At 37.1% G+C, this 14,059-nt stretch overlaps 1 protein-coding gene and 1 long non-coding RNA gene across 2 annotated transcripts in view; one reads left to right on the top strand and one right to left on the bottom strand.

Annotated features, from left to right (window-relative positions):
- The window catches only part of DKK2 (dickkopf WNT signaling pathway inhibitor 2), a 101,569-nt gene that overhangs the window by 47,898 nt on the left and 39,612 nt on the right, over positions 1-14,059 (top strand). The gene's annotated exons all lie outside the window — the stretch shown is intronic.
- On the bottom strand, positions 11,424-13,719 carry LOC116584568. Its single transcript, XR_004283236.1, has 3 exons — positions 13,631-13,719; positions 13,095-13,235; positions 11,424-11,610 (listed from the first exon to the last, which is right to left on the bottom strand). It is a non-coding gene; the product is annotated as an uncharacterized LOC116584568 (long non-coding RNA).

Here is a 14,059-nt window from a genome sequence, read left to right as displayed (position 1 = left end):
ACAACAAGCAAAAAATAATCCTTACTCTAAGGCATCTTAAACAAAATCTAGAGAGGAGAGTTGTTGATTTTACTAGATATTGATTTTTAAGCTTTCCCTGCAATGTAGATACCCATAAGCCTCCTTTTCCCTCCTCAAACTCTCACACCACATTCCACTTCTTCCTTGGCACCAAGGGTAATCAATTTTGAACAGCTCTAGAAAAGACCATAGCTTACAACACTTCCATGAAATGTTGCCTCTAGGGGTGGCTTGTCACACCACTTGCAGGAAGATAGAGCCAGAGGTGGTGAAATAAATCAGACAATTTTGGGTGGACTGCATTGTGCTGAGCCCAGCCACTGTCTCACACCCCCCTACCCCACTCTTGATCCTTAATCAGAATCTTATGTGGACCCTTAGACAGTCTTGCTTCCCTTTAGTGACACTGGGAAAAGGTGAAACAGAGCCTCTTGAAATGGAAACTGTACTCAAGTCACAAAAGAGATGAAGGTCCTCAACTTGGGGCTGAAGATGTTAAAGTGCTACCTTCCATTCTTATTTCCAGTCTATGTATAATTTGATCCCCCTGCATTGACTTAAATTTACAACTTCTTGGGAGTTTTAAAGTGATATTTACACACATGTTAGCAGTTGTTGCACTGGACTTCACATATCCTCTCTTATTAAATGGGTGTTAAATAGGGGCGCCTGGGTGGCTCAGTGGGTTAAGCTGCTGCCTTCGGCTCAGGTCATGATCTCAGGGTCCTGGGATTGAGTCCCACATTGGGCTTTCTGCTCAGCAGGGAGCCTGCTTCCCTCTCTCTCTCTCTCTCTCTGCCTGCTTCTTCATCTACTTGTGATTTCTCTCTGTCAAATAAATAAATAAAATCTTAAAAAAAAGTGGGTGTGAAATAAAAATAATTTTTAAATGCAGGTAGGGACTGAACTTGGACCCACTTTAAGTCTGGAATTGTGCACAGCTTTGTGATATTATGCACTAAGAAGGAAATGATAGGAACCTAAAGGATCACTGAAAAGTTGGTCATCATTTTGTATTTCTTATTTAGAGCAAAGAATCCTTTGGCAGCATAATAAATGCTCTCTGATTAAATATAGTGACACAAAGGATGCTTCCTTTTATATCCATTTTATTCTTCGGTCTGATCTAATATGACTGTGTGACCAACTAGATATCCAGTCATCTAAACTCTTCTGAAGACGAAAACAGAGGGATTAAAAGCCGGTCTTGAAATCAGGCAGATGTCAATTCAGCTGTGTTACCTAAATGCTGCAGGATTTCCTTTGTCTCTTGACGCCCCAATTTCCTTATCAGCATAAAGAGGGTAATGTCATATCAGTTAGATTTATTCAGATGTGAGTAACAGAAACCAACTCTTAAGTGACTTATGATAAATAGTTTTTCGAAGGGAACTTACTGTATGTATATGAGGTAGCTGGAAGAACCCAAGGAAAGAATGAATTGGGTCTCAGAAGAGTATAAACTGATGGAGTGCCTGGGTTCTAGAAAATAAAGCTGGTGGGTGTTATTAGAGTACCTGGACCAGAATGAGAAAGCTCTGGTCAAATTCATCCTTTGGCCTTTCTACTCAAGCTGCAAATTCCCAGGAAGAATTTGTGGCCTGGTTGGTCTCCTGCATTCCTTCCCTTGGCCAAGGGAGGGCAGGAGAATGTAGGGAGCAATAACTAAGAGAGACTGAGTTCCTGTTATTTTTTATTTTTTAAGATTTTATTTATTTATTTGAGAGAAGTTGAGTGAGAGCACAGAGAGGGGCAGAGGAAGATGCAGACTCCCTCCTGAGCAGGGAACCCAATTCATGGCTCAATCCTAGGGCCCTGGGATCATGACCTGAACCAAAGGCAGCCACTTAACCGACTGAACCACGCAGAACTGACTGAGTTCTTAAATAAAATATCAGGGTGCTCTTATCAAGAAAAGGGACATGGGTATCGAAAAAATAAAAGAAATGAAATGATTTACAGACTCTTGGCATAGAATCATTATGCCATTGAAATGAGATCATTGGTACTGGTACACACAGTGACAGCAAGTTGTCAATAAAGATGATTTAAAAAATTGTCATTAAGGAACAGTTCAGGGGCGCCTAGGTGGCTCAGTGGGTTGAGGCCTCTGCCTTCGGCTCAGGTCATGATCCCAGGGTCCTGAGATAGAACCCCGCATCGGGCTCTCTGCTCAGCAGGGAGTCTGCTTCCTCCTCTCTCTCTCTCTCTGCCTGCCTCTCCCCCTACTTGTGATCTCTGTCAAATAAATAAATAAAATCTTAAAAAAAAAAAAGAAACAGTTTATAATCCAGTATATTATTCTTTATTAGGAATGGTCATGTTCTCAAAGAGCATTATTTTACACACACACAACAGTCCCTTAAATTTTACTAGTGGGGCATTGTAACAATTTACTATCTAACTTGATGGAGATACATGGAAAACAACGTAAGTAGCAATTATGTCCCAAATAGTTAGCATGCAATTATTTAATTCAAAAATCTGCCTTTGCATTTCAAACACAAGCTGACAATAAATCCCGCGCCATCTATTTTAGTTATGGTAAATCATAGTCGTATGTGGTCATGATTATGGCTAATTGTGGGATAAAGGATTTAACTTTAGAGTATGAATTAAATACACTCTTGTTGACATTTGTGCATGACAGTCTGGGAACAATAGGGAAGAGCTAACAGCTATGTGATATAAATTCCTCAATAGAGAGAATAATAAAGAACATTTAAGTCAATGATTCTGATTCTTAATGATGGTACTGATGATGCTGGAAGCTTGGACTCTCCATATTTAGAATACACCAGCTGCTTCAAATTAGAGAGACTGTAGACTCTTTTGACATGGGTTCATTGATGGTGTGTGTGTGTGTGTGTGTGTGTGTGTGTGTGACTAAGTCTCTCCAGTTATGTGCAAACAGAAAATCTAGAACACAGTTTCCTGATGTAGTTTATAGAGGAATATAGTCTGTGGGACACTTTGCCATGCTAAGATTGCCAGTATGCATTGAAATTTGTAACTTTTTAAAGAACATTAAGAAAGAATCTAGTTACATTTGGCTTAAAATTGCTTATGGACTTCATGACAACATGAAGAACTTAAAAGGAACCAACTCTCTCTCTCTCTCTTTTTTTTTTATTTAAACTTCTGCTTTCACTTCACAACAATGTCTTCTATTAAAACTAAACAATTAGCACTGTCAAAGCAAGGCCTCAAACAATTAACATAAGACTCAAAGTTATTTCCCTCATCATAAATCTTCAGTAAAAGACAAATATGTATACAATATGAGGAGGAACAGAGTATGCCCTCTGCTTCCACAACACATACCCAGGAAGAGAAAGTCCTCTGCTGAGGGTAGGTGTTTAGTGTGATGATACAGCTCCTGCAAAAACTTCTCAGGGAGCTCTGTAAATAAATATAGTTGAAAGAAACGTAAAATAATGCCGTTTTATAATTGTACTGTGTGCAGTTCACTGTGGGTATTAAACTGACATCTAAGTCATGGCCCTTTCCATTCTGGAAAGATCTTAAAATTCACACAGTGCTGCTGGGCCACCATTGGGGGCGAGGTGGGGGAGACTTGGCAGACCGATCTAAGCTGTGTCGCATCAGAGACTCAGGTTGAATTTGTATGTATATTTGTATATGTGAGTGAGATTTTTTTCTATCTTCTCCTCCTCCCTCCCTTTCTCTCTTCCCTTCTTTTTTTTTTTTTTAATATTTTGTTATTTATTTGGCAGACAGAGATCACAAGCAGGCAGAGAGGGAGGCAGAGAGAGAGGAGGAAGCAGGCTTCCCACTAAGCAGAGAGCCCAGGACCCTGGGATCATGACCTGAGCTGAAGACAGAGGCTTTAACCCACTGAGCCACCCAGGCGCCCCTCTCTCTTCATTTCTTTTAAACATTTTTTTTTTTTGGTCTGATAATTATAGATAATTATGCAGGTGTAGTAATTGGCATAGAGACATCTGGGGTAACTTTGCCAAGGTTCCCCCAGTGGTAACATCTTGCAAAAGCATAGTGCAGTATCACAGGTTTTGACATTTCTCAAGATATGAAACATTTCCCTTCTGCAGTTATCTGTCATGTGGCCTTTTAGAGTCATATATATTTCTCTCCCCTAATTTTGTCACTTCAAGAATGTTCCATAAATGAATTCAGACACTATATAATATTTGGGGTTTAGCTTTTCTTACTCAACATAATTCTTTGGAGGTTCACCAACAGGCAGTTGTGTGTATCCATAGTTTATTCTTTTTTTATTGCTGAGCAATATTTCATTGTATGGAATATCAGTTTGTTTAACCATCGACCTGTTGAAAGGCGGGTTTATTTCTTATTTTTGTCCATTAAGAATAAAACTGTTTAAGATACTTGTATCCCAATATTTATAGCAGTGTTATTTCCAGTACACAAAAAGTGGAAACAAATTAGAACAAACACCAACATATAAATGGGTAAACAAAATGTTGTATATATGTGGCATGAAATATTATTCAGCCTTAAAAAGAAATGAAATTCTGATACATGCTGTATCATGGATGAAACTTAAAAACCACTGTTCTATGTGAAATGAGCCAGATATAATAGGACACCTGTTGTATAATTCTACTTATATGAGATATCTAAAATATGCAAATTCATAGAGAGAGAAAGGAGAGTAGAGGTTACCAGTTGCTGAAGGGGAGAGGAAAATGGAAGTTATTACTTAATGGATATGGAGTTTCCATTTGGGATTATAAAGAAGTTCTGAAAATGTGTAGTGGTAATGGTTGCACAGTATTGCAAATATATTTACATGTCACTGAATTATGCACTTAAATATGATTAAAATGGTAAAATTTATGGTATGTATATTTTACTACAGTAATGAAAAGGGAATATATAAACACTTGGGCACAGGTTTGTGTATGAACAGAAGTCTTCATTTCTCTGGAATAAAAGCCCAGAATTATAATTCCTGGGTCATATGATAGTTGCATTTTTAATTTTTAAAGAAAATGCTAAACTGTTTTCCCAAGTACTGTGCCATTTTCATTCCCATCACCAATGTATGAACGATCTAGTTTTTCTGCGTTCTCACCAACATCGGCTGCTGTTACTCAATTTTTTAAAGTTTTAGTCATTCTGATAGGTGCATACTGATATCTCACTGTGGTTTTAATTTGCATTTTGCTGAGAACTAATGATTTTACATATATTTTCAGATGCATTTTGCCATCTGTATATCTTCTTAAGTGAAATACCCCTTCATGTCTTTTGTCTACTTTGTAATTGAATTGTCTTTTCACTGTTGGGTTTTGAGAGTTGTTTATATACTCTCTGTACTAGACCTTTGTTGCAGATGTAATTTGCACATTTTCTCCTACTTTGTCACCTGTTTTAATTTCATAGAACAAAAATTTTAAAATTTTGATGAAGTCCACTTAACTTTTTTTTCTTTCTGTGGATTATACTTTGGGGTCAAGTCTAAGAACTCTTTGCCTAGTCCTAGATCTCAAAAATTTCTTCTTAGAAGAGAATTTTTTTTTCCTCAGAAGTTGTATAATATTATAAATAAATTTAAATCTGTGGTTCATTTTGAGTTAATTTTTGTATAAGTGTGAGATTTTGATCAAAATTAATATTTTTTCCTCATGAATATTCAGTTGATCATGTACCACTTATTGAAAACACTATCCCGCCTGGGTAGCTCAGTGGATTAAGCCGCTGCCTTCTGCTCAGGTCATGATCTCAGGGTCCTGGGATCGAGTCCCGCATCGGGCTCTCTGCTCGGCAGGGAGCCTGCTTCCCTCTCTCTCTCTGCCTGCTTCTCTGCCTACTTGTGATCTCTCGCTGTCAAATAAATAAATAAAATCTTTAAAAAAAAAAAAAAGAAAACACTATCCCTATTCCATTGAACTTTTTTAATTACCTTAAAATGATCCTCTTTCCTTCCTCCGTCCCTTCCTTTTTCTCTTTCTTTTTGTCTACTGCTTTACGTAATCTACAGAATCTCATTGTGGCTGGTTTTTCTTTGTGTAAACGAAGGTTTCAGCACTTTGTGCTATGAAGTTTGATGCTCAACATGTCCACAGGAGTCACAAATTTACACCTTTCTTATGTTTATAAAACACCTACATTGGCATTTTCCTGGTCCAAAAATTACGTACTTCGAGAGTTGTGTTAATTAATGAACAAAAGACAGATGGAAACAGGTAGAATATTTTAGTCCTCTCTTTGTTATAGTACCTATCCAGTGTCAGCAACACCAATTCCTCTGAGTTTATTCCTATTCTGCTGTATTGGGAGGCCCTAGAAACTAGGAAATGGGACACAGGAGACTTTCCAGTCAACAAAAGTGGTGAGAACAGTAACTTAGGCAAACAGAGTCTATACTTTCCTCTGTCCTTGCCTGTCTCCCTACCTGCACAAAGTAGGCAAGGTCTTTGCTTTCATGGAGGTCTTATTCTAATGAAAGAGGAAGAAATTAAGTACATAAATGAAATAATTACAGGTCAGAATCAATGCCATTTCACAAGGTTTTATCAGTTACACATGGGGATACTACAAATCTTTGAATATTTTTTGTGTAGAATGTAATATTAGAATTACAAAATGTGTCATTAGAATGATATCGTGTCAAATTTATTGACAATACTTTATTGATTTGCCCAATATTTATTGAGTATACCAAAGTTGTCCTAGTTGCTGATACAACCTTAGAGAAAAAAAATGCATGTTTTGATCCCTAAGAATCTATAATTTACCTGAAGAGATAAGAATAAACATAAAATATATAAATATCTTAAATAAGTGTTGTATGAAGAGAATGAACAGTAAAGGTTACAAACAAAAAGAGCTCAGTGAAGAGGCAAGGTCCCTTTTGTTGGGAGTGAGTGTGGGAAGGCAATACTGAGCAACAAAGAGGGGCTTTGCTGCAAACTTTAGAGTGGAGGCAGGATTTCAAATAGTTCAAGACTGCAAAAGAGATAAAGGACCGTGAGGATGATTGCCGTAAGAGAGGTTCAGTGTCCAGAGAAAACACAGAGCTTCTGTTTCAGGGATGACATACCACTTTTGACATTATAGTTTAAACAGTAGGAGATGTAAATATGAAGGGAATAAATGCACAGCAACACATTTTGAATGCTGTGGGAAGATCCCTGTTTGTACCTGGACCCTATACTCACTAGCTTCAAAAAGAATTCAAAGATTTAGGGTCTAAGTAGGATGGAATAATGTTTCCATTTGTGTAATTGTTTTTAAGATTTTAGACTGAATAATGGATATAATGGAATGGTTTACAAGAAAAAATATTTTCCCATTAAAGGCTAAAAATACTTGTTTGCATAATGTGTCAACATGAAATGGCAATAATTTTTTTAAAGATTTTTATCTATTTATTTGACAGAGAGAGAGATCACAAGTAGGCAGAGAGGCAGGCAGAGAGAGGGAAGCAGGCTCCCTGCTGAGCGGAGAGCCCAATGCAGGGCTGGACCCAAGGACCCTGAGATCATGACTGGAACCAAAGGCAGAGGCTTAACCCACTGAGCCACCCAGGCGCCCCTGAAATAACAATAATTTTATTGTTGCTCCAGTTCACTCTAAAAACAATTCAGACTGCTCCTTCATGAATCCATAGGGCAAAATCTTGCTTTACTCTGATTCAGCCTATTTTCCCGATATAGGCTGACTTCTGATAATAGCAGCATATTTAAGAATTGTTAGAGAGGAGAAGGGAGTTGGGGTAAATTGGAAGGGGAGGTGAATCATGAGAGACTATGGACTCTGAAAAACAATCTGAGGGGTTTGAAGTGGCGGGGCGGGTGGGAGGTCGGGGTACCAGGTGGTGCGTATTATAGAGGGCACGGATTGCATGGAGCACTGGGTGTGGTGCAAAAATAATGAATACTGTTTTTCTGAAAATAAATTAAAAAAAAAAAGGAAAGAAAAGAATTGTGAGTCCTGACCCATATTGAATCTTTGCTCAAGTCACTTGTCATCTTTGGGTAGGGAGATAATAATAACATTTACTTCATATTGTTGTCATAAGGATAGAATAATATCATGCATGTTTCTTTTTTTAAAAGAAAATTGGTAGAGTGCTAACTTAATATTATTAGGTAATAAAGTTTAGGATGGCTTGGACTACCTCTCTACTATCTTTGCATTTCCCAAGTGCCTTCTGCACTACCTGGTATAGAGCACCTAGTTTTTTTGTTTTGTTTTGTTTGTTAGAATTACGGAAAATAGCAACAGTACCACAGTATATGTGTAAAGACATTTACACATAGAATCTTTTTAATAAGTTTGTTGATGAATAAATGTTCTATGAATTTATTTACAAAGCATTTAGCATGTAATTATCTTATTTAATCATAGAAAGTATCTATACTAGAAGACATATTACTTGTACCCTAAATTATTCCTTGTTATACTTCTGATATGATAAATAATGTCATGCTGAATAAAAATCAAATTACATGTCTTCCATTTGTTTTACTTTGTGTGTAAGCAGACATTATACATGATATAATAGTCAGTATATAACATGCAGAAAAATTAAAAAGTTTAAGTTCCAAAGTTTCAAACCTAAACATTTAAACTTAAGTTTTGATACCAAATAGACAGGTATAAGGATATGTGCAAGTATATATATATGTACATACAAATGTATCTTTGGTTATATATCTATATATGTAAGTATATAGATGTATAGACATTATAGGTATACAACCATTTAGTCTCAGTTGAAATTAGCAGTATTAGTGCCTCAGAATGTGTTGAGTTTCAAATCACATTAAAACAAAACAAACATGTAGCTCTACAACAATTGCCTTATTAAAATTAAAACCATTTCAGAGTTCTTACTGCATTCTAGATGGGAGGAGCTCTCTGTAATATAGACTGGTGTGCCAGATACCATAATATAGACAGCAAAATGAAATTTTATGTGTAAGTATGTGGATGAATAATTTAAGACGTGATAATAAACTGAAGTGACTAGTTTTATGAATTTTCCACTTATGAATCTTTTTGACCATTTATAAAAGTCTTATGTGGTTAAATGTTAAGGTTTAACAAACAAATGTCTGGATACTGTGATGGATGAGAAAAGACAGAAGTGCATCTGTGCACAAGTGCAGTGAGTGTGAATGAGTTGGCAGTAAGGCTGGGAATAGCACAGCATTAGCTGAGTGTATTACACACTTAGCAGAGCAGACCCTAAACATATGCGAGCCCTTATGGTTTTGGTCAGCAGCACTGTCCAACAGCCATGTGGGGCTCCTTATAGGATAAGTCACAAGGATGTAATTTACCCTGGAGTGGCCTATTTATGGTACACAGGAGGATACCTTGCTGGTTGTTTTTTCTACAGTTATTAAATCTTAGAGAAGTTACAGTCCAAGATACTGTAAAACTTTGCACAAGGCAACAGGATACTTCCTACAGTCTTCCTGTCTTTGAAGAAAATGAGATTAAGTAGTCTGATCAGAACTTAAGGAATGAGAAAAATATGACTTTTTCAGCCAGCTGAAGTTGCCTTCAAATCCTGGCTCTTTATTTAATTTTTTTGGCCCATGTTTTAGTTGTTTTTTGCACAACAGACAAAACAGTATATAACTTGCATGGTCATTTTGAGTACTAATGAGATAATGTTTACAAATATATAATACAATGCGTAACATCTACTACATGGTCATACTCCCTCATGGTCCAATACTGTATCTCCACTATATTTCCCATTATCCACAGGGAAATTAACCAAAGACTCTTATTTTTATTAAATCTAAAATTAAAGGGGTGCCTGGGTGGCTCAGTTGGTTAAGTGACTGCCTTCAGCTCAGGTCATGATCCCAGGGTTCTGGGATTGAGCCCCACATCCGGCTCCCTGCTCAGTGGGTAGCCGGCTTCTCCCTCTCCCTCTGCTGCTCTGCCGGCTTGTGCTTTCTCACTCTCTCTGTCAAATAAATAAATAAAATTCTTAAAATAAATTCTAAAATTAAAAAATTTAAATCTTTTCTTATTGAAAATTGATGCTAACTTATTGAGAAGAATGTAATAGCTTCTCTTATATGTACCTATAAAAAATAAGCTATTGTTCTGAGAACTTTATATATGTTATTTTAAAAGATTTATTTATATATTTGAGAAAGAGAGAGAGAGAGAGCAGGTGGGGGGAGGGGAAGAGGGAGAGAATCTTCAAGCAGACTCACTGCTGCGTGTGGACCCCAACAGACCCTACTTCATGACCCATGAGACCATGACCTGAACAGAAACCAAGAGTTGGACACTTAAACAACTGAGCCATCCAGATGCCCCAGAGCTGTACTTGTGTTAAGATTTGAATACATGCCTTGATAAATAATCCATTCAGTAGATATTATTACAAGTATTTTGCAGAAGCTCATAATAATTATGAGGAAAAATGTACCATCTTACCTATATTGACTTTATAACAAGAAAGCTCCTTAAGAAGAAGACAGACATGTTTATGTTATTTGTATTTTTACAACACTTTGTTTTGCAATTCATAGGCAGTCAAGAAATATTGGATGGTTTTTTGTTTTTGTTTTTGGTTTTTTTTTTTTCCTCTTGAAAACCTTCATTGCTAAATCTAGAGATGGCATTATGGAAACTCTGCTTCTCTGATCCAAGTATTAATGAAGAAGCTCTCGGTAGTAAAGACCTATTTAGGTAGTAAGTAAAAAAGCAATCATTTTGCTCTGTAATTTGTGAATAACTGATAAATTTTGCTTCTGTGAACTGGTTTGTTCAGTGATGTAAAGATGGGGTAGAAAGGAAAGGGGAAGAACACGAAGGAAAAAGGGAGATGACACGATTCTTTAAACAGTCAGGTGTGAGAAACTCCCAGTGAATTATCCTTGAAGTGATCAGATTGCATTCAGGAGGTTGCACTGAAAAAGGTATATTAGCAAAAAAAATTATTATAGCATTACCAGCCTGAGGCACTTATTTCTTTGTACCTATTAACTAGCATCACAAATGAATGGACGCTCCATTACAATGGATTTAGAGTACCAAGGAAAGTAGTCTCAGGTTGCTACAGCTGGATTTTTTTCAAGGGTGGAAAATAAAATAATGAGGATACCAACTGGGCCACCCACTGCAAATGTGGGTGACCAAATGAGCCAACAGAACCTCTAATGAGTATTTACTCCAAAGGACTTGCATGTAAACTACTTCCAGACTGATGTAGTGCCAAGCTTAAGGGATTAAGTCCTTCAATGGCTTTGTGGATCAGCAGCCACTGCATCTAGGAACAAAGGAGGGGTCTCCTTATTACACATATCAAGAATATTACTTTCAGACAAGAATAATGCAAAGTATGGATCAAAGAACAACATAAAATAGATGGAAGACAGTAGAAATAAGTAATAACAGCATCATCCATACTCTGGATTTAGGGTGATTTTATTTAGTTAAGGCATTATTTTTCAGAAGACTTTAAAGCATCGCTTTAACATTTATGTGGTCTGGCCTACATTATAGGTAGTTGTGTACATGTCTTTGGTTTTGATGAACTTGGAGGCAGGAGTTTCTCTGCTCGTTTCATCAGTGTGCTGTTAATCTTCTGGTCTTTACCACCTCTAGCATTCAACAGAGTAGAGATGTAGTTTTTTAATGATCATTTTTGAAATAAATTGAATCATGCAGTTACTTTTGCTTTAATAATATAGAGAGGATTAACATAACATGGTTTTCTCTTAGGAGTAAGAAATCCGAGATACAAAGAAATTGGATATCCAGAGAGAATATCTCAATATCACTTAGAAAGTTAGTGGCTGGGTTTATCCTGACTCAGGGATCTTGCATATCTCAGACAAATCAAATCCCTCAGTGCAATGCAAATGACAGGGTACATATGGAAAATAACATTCTCAATATGTTTACCCAGAGAAAACACAAAGCAAGAAAATGTTTGCTCACTATGACAAAAGTCAGTGCTAGAATAGGTTCTAAGATGACCACCCAAACAAATGTTTACTTCTGTAAAGCAAAACAAAGCAAAGCAAAATGAAACCTAATTTGGTATTTTAAAAGGTTGAAACCTAACAACAGCTATTTGATTCTTTTTTCTTCCTGTTTCTAAATAGTTGTGTTAATATTTAAAAACTTGACTTTTCTAGTCCTTCTCAAAGAAGTAGTCACTTGCATTTAGCAGCAAGATTTCCTAAGAAATGCTGTCAGATGAAAATTGTGGTCATGTTTTCTCCCTTTAGATACAAGTTAGTTATATAGGTATTAAGAGTTGACTCGAAATTTTGGAACCGCACTGTCTCGATTAAAGGTTTTCCCAACAATCGGCATCACCAGTTTTGCCACAATCTTAATATTCTATGGGTACAATAGGCCCCGTTCAGATACAGCAGGTGACAAACTAGTAATGGCAAAATTAATGCATGCTGATGATATTGATGATAATGGTAATAAGGATAAAAGCAACTGTTGAGTTGTTTTGTTGAGTTTCTCACATATATCCTCTTGTTGGATCTTCAGAATGACAATGGCAAAGATAGAGAAGCGTTATTCATTTCTAAATGGCCTACAGCTTCGTGCTTGCAGTTACAGACAGTCGGAACGTTTCCAAAATTTCTGTTTATTTATAGTCTTAAGTGAGCAATTCCATAGGGTGCCAGAAAACGTTCTCATTTCTTTATGTCAATTGATTCATTTAATTCTCACTATAACCATGTGAAGTAGGTAGAAATAATGTCCCTATTTTATAAATGTGAAAAGTGAGGCTAGATTCACACCTCTGAAAATTGTAGAACGGGGATTCAAATCCAAACACCTGGCTAAAGCACATTAACATTTGACCCAAACTCAAAAATACGTGTCCTGAGGAAAATAATCACAGTGGCTGGGTTTTCATAAAGTTCTATCGAACTCATAATATCTCTGAATCTGGATGATAAGCATCTCCCTCCCCTGTTCTGCAGCCAGCTCTGTCGTAGACACTGGACGTTCCCCAGGGCTTCTGTCCCTGGGGTCTGGTCCACCCAGCAGAGCTGACAGGAAGGTTTGAATGAGGGTGATAGAGGTTTCTGACCAAGTTGAACTCCTGATACCTTTCTGTGCTCTTGAGGAGTCTGTGTCTTTCCTTGTCAGCTCCTTTCCATTGACACCATGAATCATTCCAAGTTGTTTTTTTCCTTTCTTGAGTTGGGATTCTTGAGTTGGGAGAGTGGTACAATCAATATTTCTCACACCTGAAACAAGCATTCAAAGTAAATGTCAACAGCTTTCAGAGGTGGTATCCGCCAAGGACCAGAAAACAACAGAGACGGTGGAAGTACAAAACAGGGGAAACATATTATTTCTTTTCTTTTCTTTTCTTTTTTTTAATCTATCTCCCCACCCTACCCCTTGACACACACACTTAAATGCTATACTTGGTACAAGTTATGTAATTAATTTTCAGAGGAAAACTTTTTAAATTCTGGAGTCAACATGGGACTGAATTTCTTGGGGTGAGGGCTAGGAAACATGGGAAGAGAGAGGCGAGGAAAAGGGGGCATGGGCACTACTGGTAGAATAGGTCCTAAGAGTGAGGAGCCCAGGAAAATAGTCCTAAAGAAGGAGAAGTGGGAGTACCTGGGATGACCTGGCTGTGTGGAGCAAGAGAGAGGATGCAGATCCCAAACTGGAGGTAAAAGTTTTAGCAGAGGCAGAGTGAGGGAAACCAGGACTGAATTCCAAGCAATGACCATGAACCTGCTTCTTCGGGGCAATTGAAAAAAAAAAATATATATATATATATATATATACATATATATATATTCATTTTTATATATAAAATTTTTCTCCAAGAACCTAGCCTGAACTTAATTCCAGAAAGAACCTGATATTTGTTTTAGGTCAAATGCTAAAATTTCTTCCTGAGTAGTTTTGTTTTGTTCTGGGAGTGTCTCTAAGCTGACCAAGTTACGCTTCTGTGAAATCCAAATTGGCAGCAGGAGAAAGGGATGAAGAGTATGACCATATATCTTGAGGGAGTGTCTTTTTATCTTCTCTTCAGCGGGAGAGTCAATAT

The sequence above is a fragment of the Mustela erminea genome, chromosome 2 (assembly GCF_009829155.1).
Source record: "Mustela erminea isolate mMusErm1 chromosome 2, mMusErm1.Pri, whole genome shotgun sequence".
In the NCBI taxonomy this organism is placed as follows: domain Eukaryota; kingdom Metazoa; phylum Chordata; class Mammalia; order Carnivora; family Mustelidae; genus Mustela; species Mustela erminea.
This window is presented reverse-complemented; position numbering and strand designations above follow the sequence as displayed.